The sequence below is a fragment of the Eleutherodactylus coqui genome, chromosome 7 (assembly GCF_035609145.1).
Source record: "Eleutherodactylus coqui strain aEleCoq1 chromosome 7, aEleCoq1.hap1, whole genome shotgun sequence".
NCBI lineage: Eukaryota > Metazoa > Chordata > Amphibia > Anura > Eleutherodactylidae > Eleutherodactylus > Eleutherodactylus coqui.
Window position 1 is genome coordinate 120,912,874 of NC_089843.1, and position 17,527 is coordinate 120,930,400.

Consider the following 17,527-nt stretch of genomic DNA (forward strand, 5'->3'; position numbering starts at 1 on the left):
AATAAAATAAATAAAATAAATCTTGGTATTTGTATAGCGCCAACTTATTCCGCAGCGCTTTCAGGTAATTATTACTTATTACCCCCCACCAAGCTGGGTTCTCATTTTACCGACCTTGGAAGGATGGAAGGCTGAGTCAACCTTGAGCCGGCTACCTGAATCACGCGGGGATCGAACTTGCAGCCTTCAGGTCGTAGGCGAGAGCTTACACTCTAATATGTAGCAATCTGTTAGTTTGATTACTATAGGTATCGAATATTATAAAACACTTCATATGTGATAGTCATGTTGGTCTACTTTGTACATTCTTACAGGAACTGTTGGCTCTAGAATAGACAAACTTATTTAGTACAACTAAAAACTGTTTAATAGACAGTAATAATAAAGATGATGGAACTTTCTACTGCATGTTGTGTTGTTTTGCCTCTTGGGCTATCTCAGGACATTCAATGTTTATATCTAAAGGAAATATCCATGGGCAGGATGTGCGGGCTTCATCATAGTGGTCTCCCAATTCACCGAGGCCTATTTTGGTACCTGTGTACATTTCCTGCACTGCAAACAATCCTTAAGGTTCATGGACATGGATTCCCTATGAGACGCATAGATGTAGGTCTCGCTCTATCTTTTCTAAGTGAGGAACGTTTCTACCCTTTTAATACAGCATGTAGCGAAACTTGGCATAGCTTCTTTTCTAACAGGTTTTGTGTTGCAGAAAGCTGTACGCACCCTTTTATGGAAATGTACACAAATCCATGATATAATCTCTATATAAGGCATAGCAGTGCTACAACTGTGTTTCCCCGAAAATAAGACAGTGTCTTATATTAATTTTTGTTCAAAAAGGTTTAACTTTTTACATGTATAGCTGCCTGGACACTATTTAAATTGACTTTTTTAATTAACTGTTAGCAGGGCTTAATTTTGGAGTAGGGCTTATATTTCAAGCATCCTCAAAAAGCCTGAAAAATCATTTTGCATCCTCAAAAATTCTGGAACATCATGCTATGTCCTATTTTCAGGGTATGTCTTATTTTCAGGGAAACAGGGTAGTAGCTATTTCATATAGCTCTGCCATATATCAAGTGTGCAATTATGTAGCCTGTAAATATGTATCCTATCATAACGGAATAGATATGGTGGCCTTCTACGAAAATAAACCCCTATACTATAGGGACTGATACACATTTTTCCCATTGCCCAGTTTTCCAGAAGATTAAACTAATATTAGAAATGATTCAAAGCCATTTGTGGCAACATGTAACAAATCCATAATAAAATCTGCGAAAACTACAATGGATTAATTATATTCAGTCTGTCTAAACATCAAACAATAGTCTTAACATGAGCAAAATAGAGTATAGGCCATTAATGTGTAAGTCTCTTCCAAGATTGTGCACCTTCAGATATGTATCTTATTACAACATATATAAAAGTGCGGTCATCACCCCAAAATAAAATGTAATCATAAAAACAAATATCATCTAGTACTGATCTGAGTGCAAGTAGGATGCATGAAGCCTGGAATGCATTTTACAGTTTTTCCAGCAGATGTCCTTACAAACCTTTCTATAACATTCCTTAAACCAAACTTATCAGAGTAATGGTTTCTTGACATTTAAGCAGCAATCAGTCGCAATAGGTATTTTAGGCCGGTGTCACATTTACGTGTGCATTTGCACCACGTATTTGCGCAATGGGCGTTACGTATTTGCAAGCACATGTGCGTGTTTTACTGTACTTCCTGCTTGCAGAAATAGCTCATGCTGAGTATTAGTTTGTAAGAATGAAATGCGCACTCAAAATAGGCTTATGTGAATGAACCCATTGAAATAAATGCGTTTCAGTAAATACAATTATGTGAAACCAGCCATAGGATATATCTGCATTTACAGGGGTATGCAACAATGTTTGCAGTTCATCTCCATCACTGCTTTACTGAAAACTAAAGCATCTTTGCAATATACATGTATTACCTTGCCATAGTGTAGCGGCTTACTTTAAACCTGATAGTTCATCATTAATATGTGCAGTTTGACCACCTTGAGGTTGTAACTGTACGTCCACACAACCGGACCCTACATCTCCTCACATTAACTGGTAGTGAGGAGCTAAAAACAGCTGTGGTTGGAAGCTGTAGCTGTAAACAAGCAGGAGCATGGCAGTGAATTCAAGGGGAGCAGCCACAAGACTCCACGGGTATTTGGGGTCTGCTTAGATGGGCAAGAAAATGTGGGGAACCTTTTTGAAAATAATTTTGTGTCCGGAAACCTGTTTTAAGTCTTCAGCTGGGGTTTTCAGCAGAGGTTAACAAGAATAGCACCATGCAGCACTATTCTTGCAATCCAAACACAGAGAGGAACATAAACATAAGCCAACGGTGTCTATCAGGCACCCCTTGAATCGATCAAATGATGGAACCGACACAACCTCTGTTATAAATGCAAGCAATGACACCTGTAATCTTACAATAATTAACTTTCATACATTGGAAAAAGTGTTATTAACAAGGCCTGAACACCACCTTTTTACATATATTAAAGGAGTTTTCCAAAATTAAAGGGGTGGTCTGAGTTATATTTTTTCAGTAAAAGTATGATCCCCATGCAGTAAAGTAAAAGTGTATATACCCACCTCTCACCTCTCATGCGCTACTGCTCCAGATCTCCCCTCTGTCGTCACATTTACAGGCTGACCCAGCCTGTTTATGGGTGGTTAGAGGTGCTGCAGCCAATAACAGCTCAGTGCTCGATCACAAAGCTCAGTTATTGGCTGCAGCCCCTGTGACATCCTGTAAAATGGGCAGGACTGCAGGCTGTAAATAAACAGAGCAGTGGAGGACCGAGCACCGGTGTGGGGCACAGTAGGAGCAGGGGGAGGTGAGTATATGCCTATATATTTGTTACTTCACTATATAAGGAACAGACTTTTACTAAAAAAATATAACTCGGACTACATCTTTAAGCCATTGATGATCTGTCCTCTGTATAGGTCATCACTAATGAACAGGAGATCACCATGGATCAGACCCCCCACCCCGCGTCAGTCAGTTGTTCGCAAGGGCTGCTGCACTACTACTGCCAGAGCTGCCGTGCAGCAGAACCAGCACAGCACATTACACAGCAGCTTGAAATGGTACTACAAACACAGCCCCATGGAGATAAATGACTCAACCTCAAAAAGTGACAGTTGTTAGGAGGGCAGACATGGCTATCAAAAGGCGGCCTGCATAGAAGCTGAAATTAAAAACATGCAATAAATAGTGGCAAGTTCTGTATCATCTTTTTCCCTGATAAAAAAGAAGGAAACATTATCAGTGAGTTTCTTATAAATGGTTATTAGTTGAAAGAACCTTTCAAAAAGACTAAGAGAAATAGTTTGATTAATTGTTCAATAAATGTTGTATTTTCTGAAGAAAAGAAGATCTTTATTAACGTACCAACCAAGGTTACAAGCAGAGCTCCGCACATTGTGCCGCACAGAGGCGTAACTTGAAGCTCCCAGGCCCCGATGCAAAACTTCTAACAGGGCCCCAACTATAATGCTTTATTCATAGTACTGGGCTCCCTATATGGAGAAGAGAGACCTTATGGGCCCCCTAAGCCTCCTGGGCCCGGGTGCAACCGCATCCTCTGCATCCCCCATAGTTACGCCCCTGGTGCCGCACCCTGGAATGGTACTACAAATGCAGCTCCATAGAATAGCATAATCCTGGAAACCCCTATAGTGCTAAAAACAGGCGCAGTTACAGGGTTATTACAAATGATCTTTGCAATTTGAAACCCTCAGAATTCACATTTAATGACACTCAGATACAAAACTTTGATATCAATAGAAACAGTGTGAGCTCAAGACAAAATCTGTGAGGAAAGCTGGGTGGAACCTGTCCTTGAGGAAAGCTGGGTGGAACCTGTCCTTGAGGAAAGCTGGGAGATTAATCGAGTTCAATAGACTTCCTGAAATGTTCTCCATGATTGGTGGTTTCAATGGGCTTCTGAGAAGGCCAAAACGCGTTGTATACTTTTTAATAAATTCACTGGATATTATGTTCAGCATCTCCCTAATCTGATATTTACTACAAGCCTTCTGGGATTTAAGGGGTGCCGCGGACCAGGCACCCCTACAAAGTAAGTTTTATCTTTATTTATATCCATTCTGCTGGAGCAACGAGAGGTCTTTTTTCTTTTTTTTCTCTTTTGCTTAATTCACATTTAATGACACTCCGATACAAAACTTTGATATCAATAGAAACAGAAACTCAAAAAGTTTTTTCTTTGCACAGCATCAAAAATGTTTTCCATATCAGAGGTGTTCACTGTGAGGCCTCTTTGTCACTTGACACACATGGAGCCTGTAGTCAAGTTCCTGCCATATACGTATCATGATTGACTGATGCAGTGGCTTCTGTGATTCATATTTGCATATCATGCATGATGGGTGGCACATAGACTCTATAGTTAACACTGCCCCAGAGAAAAAAATTACAAGAGGAAAGGTCCGGGGAACATGGAGACCATGGAATAAGTTCTCTCTCATCACAACCTGCATGGCCAATCCATCTGTTTGGTAGTCGCATACTAAGCTCACTTCTGACTTCATTATGAAAATAGGGGGATTCCCTGATCTGTTGGGGATTTCATGCTCCATCTGCGGCAGAAGCCATATCTGTAAGCCGGTCCATATTTGCCACTACTATCCTCTTCTCCTTCATCCTTCTCTATACTGTCCTATACTATCCTCTACTCCTCCATCTTATCCTATACTGTGTTATACTATCCTCCACTCCTTCATCCTGCTATGTACTCTACTCTGGTATTAGTGTATCTTGACACCACCAGGGACTACCGGTGGAGTCAAGATTGACAGGGTGTGATGCCCTCCGTACCTGATTGGCCGGACAGCGGGATCGGCTGCCAGGTCCTGGCAGCCCACTAAAGAAGAACGTTTAAAGCATACAGTGGTCCCCCCATGCATCCGTGCAGGGCCATGTGTAAGTGCCTTAGCTGCCACCACTCCAGAAGGATGGTGCCCCACATGTGTTGTTCCGCTAACCGCTGAACGGGGGCAGCGGCATGAGGTGCCATTACCGGTGGCGGTCAGCGGGGAGCCGACAGCGGCGACATCAGAGACTGTGAGAGGCGCGGGATGCTGACAACTGCAGCACTGCACATATATAACCTTCACCTCGGGCCAGGCAGCGGAGAGGCGAGAGCGTGGGTGCAACAGACTGTGAAAGGCAGCATGCGTTCACAGCTGGAGCACTGCAGCCAGGTAACAGAGGGAGCGCGTGCAGGGAGGCAACAGCGCCATCTCACAGCTGCAGCAGCCAGGACCTGGCAGCCGACAACGCTGTCCAGCCAATCACGTACAGGGGGTGTGACCCCCTTGTCAATCTTGACTCCACCAGGAGTTCCTGGTGGCGTCAAGATACACTAATACCCTCTACCCTACAATCCTTTGTTCCTTCATCCAGCTCTATACTTCACTATACTTTCCTATACCCCTTCATCCAGCTCTATACTCCACTATACTATCCTCTATTCCTCCATCCTGCCGTATACTGTCTTATACTATCCTATACTCCTTCATGCTGTTCTATACTGTGTTATACTATCCTCTACTCCATCCTGATCTATATTTTTCCATGCTATCCTCTGTTCCTTCATCTTACCCTATACACCTTCCTGTCAAGAAGCTGCAGGCTACATGAGTTACTGCTTGACTACTCCTCGAACTACAAGTTGCTGCAGGCATAACATCCATCCTCCTCAGCACTCAGTAGGTGGTGGGCAGGTCAGGCTACAGCGGCAATATAGTCATGTATATATATTTATGTATACATGTGTGTGCCTTTATGTGTATAAGAGTGCCTGTGTATGCTTCTGTTTGTAGGTACTGTATCTATGCAATAAGCTCAACTCTGTTACCCTACCTTTGTAGTAATCATCGTTATGATACCATATCTGTGCAGTAAGCTTGATTCTTCAGTTGAAGGGTTTTTTTTTAAGAAAATTCTTAAAAATATGTTTAACACAATAATTAGAGATGAGCGAACGTACTCGTCCGAGCTTGATATTCGTGCGAATATTAGGGTGTTCGGGATGCTCGTTACTCGTAACGAGCATCACGCGGTGTTCTGGTTACTTTCAGTTTCCTCTCTGAGACGTTAGCGCTTTTCTGGCCAATTGAAAGACAGGGAAGGCATTACAACTTCCCCCTGTGACGTTCAAGCCCTATACCACCCCCCTGCTGTGAGTGGCTGGGGTGATCAGATGTCACCCGAGTATAAAAGTCGGCCCCTCCCGCGGCTCGCCTCAGATGCCTTGTGACTTAGCTGAGGGAAAGTACTATCGTGCTGGTGCTGCTGTAGGGAGAGTGTTAGGAGTCAGTGTAGGCTTCAAGAACCCCAAAGGTCCTTCTCAGGGCCACATCTACCTGTGTGCAGGCTGCTGCTAGCAGTGTTTTTTTTTTTTTTCCTCAAAATCGGCAGTGCAGAGCATTGCACCCGGCATTAGGGACAGAAGTAGTGCATAGGCAGGGAGAGTGTTAGGAGTGAGTGTAGCCTTCAAGAACCTCAACGGTCCTTTCTAGGGCCAAATTTAAGCGTGTGCAGTACTGTGCTGGCTGCTGTTAGCAGTGTTGCATATTTTTTTTTTCTAAAAATCGTCTGTGCAGAGCATTGCACCCTCCATTGATACTACAGGGACAGAATTGTGTAGGCAGGGCCACAACACAGTTATTGTTCATTGAATATACGCAGTGGGTCCTTCCCTTTGCAAAAAAGGAAAAGAAATTATATTTGGCCTGCCTGTGTCAGTCCTAAGGTCTCCGTGTACGTGTGTGCTGCGTGGACAACGTACAAAAATCAGACGCAACCAGCTACGGTTTACTGCAGGCTTGCGCCATTGTCTTTCCTGACTGGCAAATACCTGCTCTGCTAGAGTTAATAACTCTGCTACACTAAAGTTGTGTGTCACTTTTTCAGGGCCACGCTACAGTTCTAAAAGTTATTGTTCATTGAATATACGCAGTGGGTCCTTCCCTTTGCAAAAAAGCGAAAACATTATATTTGGCCTGCAGGCTTGCGCCAATTTATTTCCTGCCTGGGAAATCAAATCACTGGTAATACAGCATGCTGAGGGGTATGGGTAAGCCTAGAGGACGTGGACGTGGCCGAGGACGCGTAGGTCCAAGTGAGGGTGTGGGCACAGGCCGAGCTCCTGATCCAGGTGTGTCGCAGCCGACTGCTGCGCGATTAGGAGAGAGGCACGTTTCTGGCGTCCCCACATTCATCGCCCAATTAATGGGTCCACGCGGGAGACCTTTATTAGAAAATGAGCAGTGTGAGCAGGTCCTGTCCTGGATGGCAGAAAGTGCTTCGAGCAACCTATCGTCCAGCCACAGTTCTGCGCCGTCCACTGCTGCAAATCCGAATCCTCTGTCTGCTGCTCCTCCTTCCTCCCAGCCTCCTCACTCCACTACAATGACACCTGCTCAGGAGCGGGAACACTCCCAGGAACTGTTCTCGGGCCCCCGCTCAGATTGGGCAGCAGTGGTTCCTCTCCCACCAGAGGAGTTTATCGTCACTGATGCCCAACCATTCGAAAGTTCCCGGGGTCCGGGGGAAGAGGCTGGGGACTTCCGCCAACTGTCTCAAGAACTTTCTGTGGGTGAGGAGGACGATGACGATGAGACACAGTTGTCTTGCAGTGAGGTAGTAGTAAGGGCAGTAAGTCCAAGGGAGCAGCGCACAGAGGATTCGGAGGAAGAGCAGCAGGACGATGAGGTGACTGACCCCACCTGGTGTGCAACGCCTACTCAGGACAGGTCTTCAGAGGGGGAGTCAAGGGCATCAGCAGGGCAGGTTGCAAGAGGCAGTGCAGTGGCCAGGGGTAGAGGCAGGGCCAGACCGAATAATCCACCAAGTGTTTCCCAAAGCACACCCTCGCGCCATGCCACCCTGCAGAGGCCGAGGTGCTCTAAGGTCTGGCAGTTTTTCACAGAGACGCCTGACGACCGACGAACAGTGGTGTGCAACCTTTGTCGCGCCAAGATCAGCCGGGGAGCCACCACCAACAGCCTCACCACCACCAGCATGCGCAGACATATGATGGCCAAGCACCCCACAAGGTGGGACGAAGGCCGTTCACCGCCTCCAGTTTGCACCGCTGCCTCTCCCCCTGTGCCCAAACCTGCCACTGAGATCCAACCTCCCTCTCAGGACACAGGCACAACCTCCCTCTCAGGACACAGGCACAACCGTCTCATGGCCTGCACCCACACCCTCACCTCCGCTGTCTCGGCCCCATCCAGCAATGTCTCGCACCGCACAGTCCAGCCGTCGCTAGCGCAAGTGTTGGAGCGCAAGCGCAAGTACGCCACCACGCACCCGCACGCTCAATCGTTAACCGTCCACATAGCCAAATTTATCAGCATTGAGATGCTGCCGTATAGGGTTGTGGAAACGGAGTCCTTCAAAGCTATGATGGCGGCGGCGGCCCCGCGCTACTCAGTTCCCAGTCGCCACTACTTTTCCCGATGTGCCGTCCCAGCCCTGCACGACCACGTCTCCCGCAACATTGTACGCGCCCTCACCAATGCGGTTAGTGGCAAGGTCCACTTAACTACGGACACGTGGACAAGCACAGGCGGGCAGGGCCACTACATCTCCCTGACGGCACATTGGGTGAATTTAGTGGAGGCTGGGACAGAGTCAGAGCCTGGGACCGCACACGTCCTACCCACCCCCAGAATTGCGGGCCCCAGCTCGGTGGTGGTATCTGCGGCGGTGTATGCTTCTTCCACTAAAGCACCCTCCTCCTCCTCCTCCTCAACCTCTGTCTCGCAATCAAGATGTGTCAGCAGCAGCAGGACGTCGCCAGCAGTCGGTGTCGCGCGGCGTGGCAGCACAGCGGTGGGCAAGCGTCAGCAGGCCGTGCTGAAACTACTAAGCTTAGGAGATAGGAGGCACACGGCCCACGAATTGCTGCAGGGTCTGACAGAGCAGACGGACCGTTGGCTTGCGCCGCTGAGCCTCCAACCGGGCATGGTCGTGTGTGACAACGGCCGTAACCTGGTGGCGGCTCTGCAGCTCGGCAGCCTCACGCACGTGCCATGCCTGGCCCACGTCTTTAATTTGGTGGTTCAGCGCTTTCTGAAAAGCTACCCACGCTTGTCAGACCTGCTCGTAAAGGTGCGCCGGCTCTGCGCACATTTCCGCAAGTCCCACACGGACGCTGCCACCCTGTGCACCCTGCAACATCGCTTTAATCTGCCAGTGCACCGACTGCTGTGCGACGTGCCCACACGGTGGAACTCTACACTCCACATGTTGGCTAGGCCCTATGAGCAGCGTAGAGCTATAGTGGAATACCAACTCCAACATGGGCGGCGCAGTGGGAGTCAGCCTCCTCAATTCTTTTCAGAAGAGTGGGCCTGGTTGGCAGACATCTGCCAGGTCCTTCGAAACTTTGATCAGTCTACCCAGGTGGTGAGCGGCGATGCTGCAATCATTAGCGTCACCATTCCTCTGCTATGCATCTTGAGAAGTTCCCTGCAAACCATAAAGGCAGCCGCTTTGCGCTCGGAAATAGAGCCGGGGGAAGACAGTATGTCGCTGGATAGTCAGAGCACCCTCCTGTCTATATCTCAGCGCGTTCAGGAGGAGGAGGAGGAGGATGAGGAGGATGAAGAGGAGGGGGAAGAGACAGCTTGGCCCACTGCTGACGGTACCCATGCTGCTTGCCTGTCATCATTTCAGCGTGTATGGCCTGAGGAGGAGGAGGAGGAGGATCCTGAAAGTGATCTTCCTAGTGAAGACAGCCATGTGTTGCGTACAGGTACCCTGGCACACATGGCTGACTTCATGTTTGGATGCCTTTCTCGTGACCCTCGCATTCAACGCATTCTGGCCACTACGGATTACTGGGTGTACACACTGCTCGACCCACGGTATAAGGAGAACCTTCCCAGTCTCATTCCCGAAGAGGAAAGGGGTTCGAGAGTGTTGCTATACCACAGGACCCTTGCGGACAAGCTGATGGTAAAATTCCCATCCGACAGCGCTAGTGGCAGAAGGCGCAGTTCCGAGGGCCAGGTAGCAGGGGAGGTGCGTAGATCGAGCAGCATGTACAGCCCAGACAGTGCAACAGTCTTTAAGGGCCTGGCCAGCTTTATGGCTCCCCAGCAAGACTGTGTCACCGCTCCCCAGTCAAGGCTGAGTCGGCGGGAGCACTGTAAAAGGATGGTGAGGGAGTACGTAGCAGATCGCACGACCATCCTCGGTGACGCCTCTGCCCCCTACAACTACTGGGTGTCGAAGCTGGACACGTGGCCTGAACTAGCGCTGTATGCCCTGGAGGTGCTTGCTTGTCCTGCGGCTAGCGTCTTGTCGGAGAGGGTGTTTAGTGCGGCTGGGGGAATCATCACAGATAAGCGTACCCGCCTGTCAACCGACAGTGCCGACAGGCTAACACTCATTAAGATGAACAAAGCCTGGATTTCCCCAGACTTCTCTTCTCCACCAGCGGACAGCAGCGATACGTAAGCAATACGTATTATGCACCCGCGGATGGAAGCTGCGTTCTCTCTCACCATCCAAAACAGGGACATTTCTGCTTCATCAATCTGTGTCTAATATTCCTCCTCCTCCTCCTCCTGCTCCTCCTCCTGAAACCTCACGTAATCACGCTGAACGGGCAATTTTTCTTAGGGCCACAAGGCTCACTCATCTAATTTTTCGAAACAATTTTTATATGTTTCAATGCTCTTAAAAGCGTTGAAACTTTAACTTGAACCAATTTTTCGTTAAACTGGGCTGCCTCCAGGCCTAGTTACCACTTAAGCCACATTAACCAAAGCGATTAATGGGTTTCACCTGCCATCTTGGTTGGGCATGGCCAATTTTTACTGAGTTACATTAGTACTGTTGGTACACCAATTTTTTGGGGCCCTCACCTACAGTGTAATCATAGCAATTTGTATGTTCTTCACCTGCACTCATGGTACAGAAGTGTGTGTGGGGTTGGCCTACACTTTAGCTACATAAATGTAACTTGGGCCTTGGCTATACTGCAGCTACTGAAATGGAACTAAGACTGCGCTCCCACTATACTGCTGCTTCGGAATTGTTACTGGGGCCTGTCTTGAGTGCTACTATTGCTGACATGGAACGAAGACTGCGCTCCCGCTATAATGCTGCTTCGGAATTGTTACTGGGGCCTGTCTTGAGTGCTACTATTGCTGACATGGAACGAAGACTGCGCTCCCGCTATAATGCTGCTTTGGAATTGTTACTGGGGCCTGTCTTGAGTGCTACTATTGCTGACATGGAACGAAGACTGCGCTCCCGCTATAATGCTGCTAGTGATATGTTAGTGGGGCCTGTCCTAATGCTACGGCTGAAATGTTACGAATTCTGGGCTCTGCCTATACCGCTGCTAATGGTATGTCTCTGGGGTGTGGAAACAGAGGCTTCCCAAAGACATGATGGCGGCGAGGCCATTTCCCACCAACGCGGTTACTGTTAAGGTGCATATAACCACGGACACGTGTAGAGGACACGTAGTGCCTGAAAAACATCCCCCTCCTCCTCCCACAGGGAAAACAAACATTCTTGGCAAATTCCTTTGCATTGGTTCGTCTGGTGGCAGTCCAAGAATTTCACCTTTACCGACACTACAAGAGAGCCCCCCCACCATCCCCCCACCACGGCCCACTTAATCCTGGCCACATTCCGAAAACCAACAAAATAAAACCGCGCTACTAGGTCCGCAGTCACCACCACATTACCACCAACGCGGTTACTGTTAAGGTGCATATAACCACGGACACGTGGAGAGGACACGTAGTGCCTCAAAAACATCCCCCTCCTCCTCCAACAGGGAAAACATTCTTGGCAAATGCCTTTGCATTGGTTCGTCTGGTGGCAGTCCAAGAATTTCACCTTTACCGACACTACAAGAGAGCCCCCCCACCATCCCCCTGCCACGGCCCACTTAATCCTGGCCACATTCCGAAAACCAACAAAATAAAACCGTGGTACTAGGTCCGCAGTCACCACCAAATTACCACCAACGCGGTTACTGTTAAGGTACATATTACCAGTCTGACTGGGGCATACAGACACCTTGACAGAATGAATAGTGTGTGGCACATAGGTTCCCCATTGCTATGCCCACGTGTGCAGCTCCTGATGGCGGTGGCACAGGATTCTATTTCTCATTGCTTCTGTACAGCATTGTGGGCTATCGCCCCACCACTTTTAAAGAGGGTCGCTGCCTAGCCATGCCAACCCCTCTGCAGTGTGTGCCTGCGGTTCCTCCTCATGGCAGACGCACTTCTAAATAGACATGAGGGTGGTGTGGCATGAGGGCAGCTGAAGACTGCGCAGGGACACTTTGGTGTGCGCTGTGGGGGGGAGGGGGGGCGGTTGGTCAGCATGTAACCCAGGAGAAGTGGCAGCGGAGTGTCATCCAGGCAGTGATTGTGCTTTGTTGGAGGTAGTGTGGTGCTTAGCTAAGGTATGCCATGCTAATGAGGGCTTTTCAGAAGTAAAAGTTGTTGGGAGGGGGGGGGGGGGCCCACTCTTGCTGCTATTGTGGCTTAATAGTGGGACCTGTGAACTTGAGATGCAGCCCAACACATAGCCCCTCGCCTGCCCTATCCGTTGCTGTGTCGTTCCCATCACTTTCTTGAATTGCCCAGATTTTCACACATGAAAACCTTAGCGAGCATCGGCGAAATACAAAAATGCTCGGGTCGCCCATTGACTTCAATGGGGTTCGTTACTCGAAACGAACCCTCGAGCATCGCGAAAAGTTTGTTCCGAGTAACGAGCACCCGAGCATTTTGGTGCTCGGTCATCTCTAACAATAATTTATAGGTCTTTTTCTGATATATTCCTTTTCATTAAAAAAAACTTTTTTTGTGTCCCCAGCTCCAATGCAGTATACAAATTCGGTGTAGTATAACTGTATCTATGTAGTAAGCTTGGTTCCATTACTGTGTCTTTGTAGAATACTGAATTTTGTTGCCCTGTCTATGCAGTAAGCTCAGTTCTAGTATCTTACTTATGTAGGCCAAAAGCAAGAGGGATAACTGTTATCCTAGCTAGCGTTTGACTAACAGCTTTGGCATATGTGCAGAAGCTTTAACCTGACTCAGCAATAGGGGGATTGAACACTAAAAGTGCCTAGGGCAGCATGAACACTAAATACAGCCCTGTCTGTAATGTATCCAGGTACAAAATCTCTGGGATTGTTTCCTCATGGAATAAGAAGGGGCCGTACACCTTCCTACAGGTTATAGCACAATATACATTCACCTTGGGGGAGTCGCGCTCACGCTCTACGTAGACAGATGGGTTTCCCTCCCCCACATTCTGACATTGTGTTTGTTATCTGTGCTCAAAAGGTGGAAGGCGGCTTCATCACTAAGCACTAAAGACTCCATGAAACCATTGGTTTCCATTAGCATTTGCATTCTCTTGCGGAAAGACCATCGCCTCGCTTTGTTGTCCAATATCGTGTCCGGTAACAATTGCAATCACCAGAGGCATAACTTGAAGCCCGTGGGCCCCAATGCAAAACCTGTAACAGGGCCCCTAACTATAATGCTTTATTCATATGACTGGGCTCCCTATATGGAAAGGAGAGGCCTTATGGGCCCCCTAAGGCTCCTGGGCCCGGGTGCAACCGCATCCCCTGCATCCCCTATAGTTACGCCCCTGGCAATCACTCCTTCAATTTGATAACATCACAAACATTTGCGTAGAATCTTCCACACAGTCGGCTGCAGGACGTCCAATTCTTTGCTGGCTCTGCCGGTATATTTCTGAGGACTTTGTATGAAACTTGCACGGACGCGCTCCGCTGTTTCCACACTTACTGGTGGGCGGCCACTTAGAGATTAAACCTGAAAATTGCATGACCACTTACAAATTGTAGCAAACTGGGTGGATCTTCACCAAACGTTGTTAGAAAATGACGTTACATGCTAATAACAGACTGGTAGATGTGAAAATCAAGGACTCAAAACATTCCTGTCTTTGTTGGCAGCCATCTTGTCTCACATCCCCATAGCGATGACCACTGCCTAATAAACATTTTTGGCCCTCATTTAGCAAAACAGTCCAACAGTAAGACTGTCCTTGTTGCCCATAGCAACAGTGCAAATTTCGTTTTACCTCAGCAGCTTAAAAAATGAAAGCTGCAGTTATTGGTTGCTATGGGCAACAAGGACCGTCTTACTGATAGACAGTTTTTTCTAAATGAAAATTTGTGACTTTCGGTTTCCATTGATATCAACTTTATGTATCATTAAATGTGAGTCATGAGTGTTTCAAATCAGTAAGATCACTTCTGGCATGGTATGCAAACTCATGGAAACCCATATGATTTTCAGTCACAATCCACAACGATGTTAAGGATTTTGACTCTGTTTTTTTTCTGCTATGGAAATTCTGCAGCATTTTCTACCCATGTGAACATACCTCTAGGGTGCGTTCACACAGCTGATTTCCTGCAGATCCGCAGCAGATATCACCTCTTCAATTTGAATTCAATTAAAAAGATGAAATTCCCAAATCTGTTAGAAAATCTGCAACAAATAAGTTACATATGTGTTGTTAAAGTGATCACTTAATTTAGGTGATATTCAAAGGGTATCAAAGGCTTAGCAATCAGGTATGCATAATTATTATCTAGACGAGGCATTGGAGAAAAATATAATGAGAAACAGGTAACAAATGATGTTTCCTTTATTGTTGCAATTGGAAGAAAGAGGTTATATAGTGTGATAACCCCCACAAAAGCAACAATTCAAAGTCTACAGCATGTGTGATGCTTCTCTCTTAGTAAAACATTACAAAGGTTAATTATAACAAAGCTGCATGCTCAGCATCTGAGATCCTGTTAGTAAAACTACAAAACATGTCTTTTGTACATGTACTTCTTGCTATGTTCATGGCCCAAATATTATGCACATAACACCACTGCATAAAATCTAATTCAATACCTTCACAATTTAATTCATTACTTTCACAGTGTAAGCACATCCTAATGCTAGAAAACTGCCACAAATACATTGATAAATCTCCTCCAGTATCTTTTAACTTGTGGGCATGTCTGATCTACTTTCAATATTGCTCGTAAATGACTACATAATATAAGAGAAACAGGATTTCAAGGTCAGGTGCAGTCTTTGGAAAGTAGCCCATGACAAAATGTCAGACCAGCTCCAGTTGGAATGTGACAATTATTGTCATTCCATGAATATTCAGTGCTTCTGCCTAGGTCATAGAACATGAGAAAACAATCTGCATATTGCCTGCAACAACCTTTTCAGACCAACACCACCAAAATGGGATTTCTTAACCTCCGTGCAATTTTTTTCCGATAGTTCATAACTAGAGATGAACAGGCACTACTCGGGCAAACTACTCGAGCGAGTAGTGCCTTATGCGAGTACCTGCCAGCTCGTCTCAAAAGATTCGGGTGCCGGCGGAGGGCGGCAGGGGAGAGCGGGGAGGAACGGGGGGGGGGGGAGATCTCTCTCTCACTCTTTCCCCCCCGCTCACCCCTGCTCACTCCCGCAACTCAGCTGTCACTCCCGCCGACACCCGAATCTTTTGAGACGAGCGGGCAGGTACTCGCATAAGGCACTACTCGCTCAAGTAGTTTGCCTTAGCGAGTATGCTCGCTCATCTCTATTCATAACTCAAAGTCAGGAAGATCTAATAAAAGGAGTGTAATTTGATAATATATTAAACACATATTTTATTTACCGCATTAGCTCACAGTGACTATTTCTGTTATTATTAGAGATGAGCGAACACCAAAATGTTCGGGTGTTCGTTATTCGTAACGAACTTCCCGTGATGCTCGAGGGTTCGTTTCGAACAACGAACCCCATTGAAGTCAATGGGCGACCAGAACATTTTTGTATTTCGCCGATGCTCGCTAAGGTTTTCATGTGTGAAAATCTGGGCAATTCAGGAAAGTGATGGGAATGACACAGTGACGGATAGGGCAGGCGAGGGGCTACATGTTGGGCTGCATCTCAAGTTCCCAGGTCCCACTATTAAGCCACAATACCGGCAAGAGTGGGCCCCCCCCCCCCCTCCCAACAACTTTTACTTCTGAAAAGCCCTCATTAGCATGGCATACCTTTGCTAAGCACCACACTACCTCCAACAAAGCACAATCACTGCCTGCATGACACTCCACTGACACTTCTCCTGGGTTACATGCTGCCCAACCGCCCCCCCTCCCCCCCACAGCGCACACCAAAGTGTCCCTGCGCAGCCTTCAGCTGCCCTCATGCCACACCACGCTCATGTCTATTTAGAATTGCGTCTGCCATGACGAGGGACCGCAGGCACACACTGCAGAGGTTGGCACGGCTAGGCAGCGACCCTCTTTAAAAGTGGCGGAGCGATAGCCCACAATGCTGTACAGAAGCAATGAGAAATAGAATCCTGTGCCACCGCCATCAGGAGCTGCACACGTGGGCATAGCAATGGGGAACCTATGTGCCACACACTATTCATTCTGTCAAGGTGTCTGCATGCCCCAGTCAGACCGGGCTTTTTAATTCATAGACACAGGCAGGTACAACTCCCTATTGTGAAGTCCCTGTCGACCCACAGCATGGGTGGCTCCCTGGAACCCACTGGCGGTACACAGAAATATCCCATTGCATTGCCCAACACAGCTGAGGCAGTAATGTCGTGCTTAATGCAGGTGGGCTTCGGCCCACACTGCATGCCCCAGTCTGACTGGGGTTCTTTATAAGTGTACAGATGTAGTAAAAACTCCGTGTGCACCTACAGCATGGGTGGGTGCCAGGAAGCCACCGGCGGTACATAGAAATATCCCATTGCATTGCCCAACACAGCTGAGGTAGTAATGTTGTGCTTAACCCTTTCCAATCCAATTTGTATATGGTTTTCCTAGGGGGCTTACTCTTTTTCTGCTGTTATACAACGGCGCTATATGCTGGCTAAAGCCAGTACTGCATGAGCTGACACGTAGGATAGGCTCCGACAGCAGAGAGGCTGGCAATATACAGTAAGAGAACCCCGACGGACGTCTACCAACAACGGAGCTGTACAGCCTTAAACCCTAATGTCTTCACAGGTCACACAGTGGACTGGAAAGGGTTAATGCAAGTGGGCTTCGGCCCACACTGCATGCCCCAGTCAGACTGGGGTTCTTTACAAGTGGACACATGTAGGTTTAACTCCCTGTGGACCCACTGCCTGGGTGGGTGCCAGGAAGCCACCGGCGGTACATAGAAATATCCCATTGCATTGCCCAACACAGCTGAGGTAGTAATGTCGTGCGTAATACAGGTGGGCTTCGGCCCACACTGCATGCCCCAGTCAGACGGGTTCTTTAGAAGTGTACAGAAGTATTAAAAACTCAGTGTGCACCTACAGCATGGGTGGCTCCCTGGAACCCACCGGCGGTACACAAAAATATCCCATTGCATTGCCCAACACAGCTGAGGTAGTAATGTCGTGCGT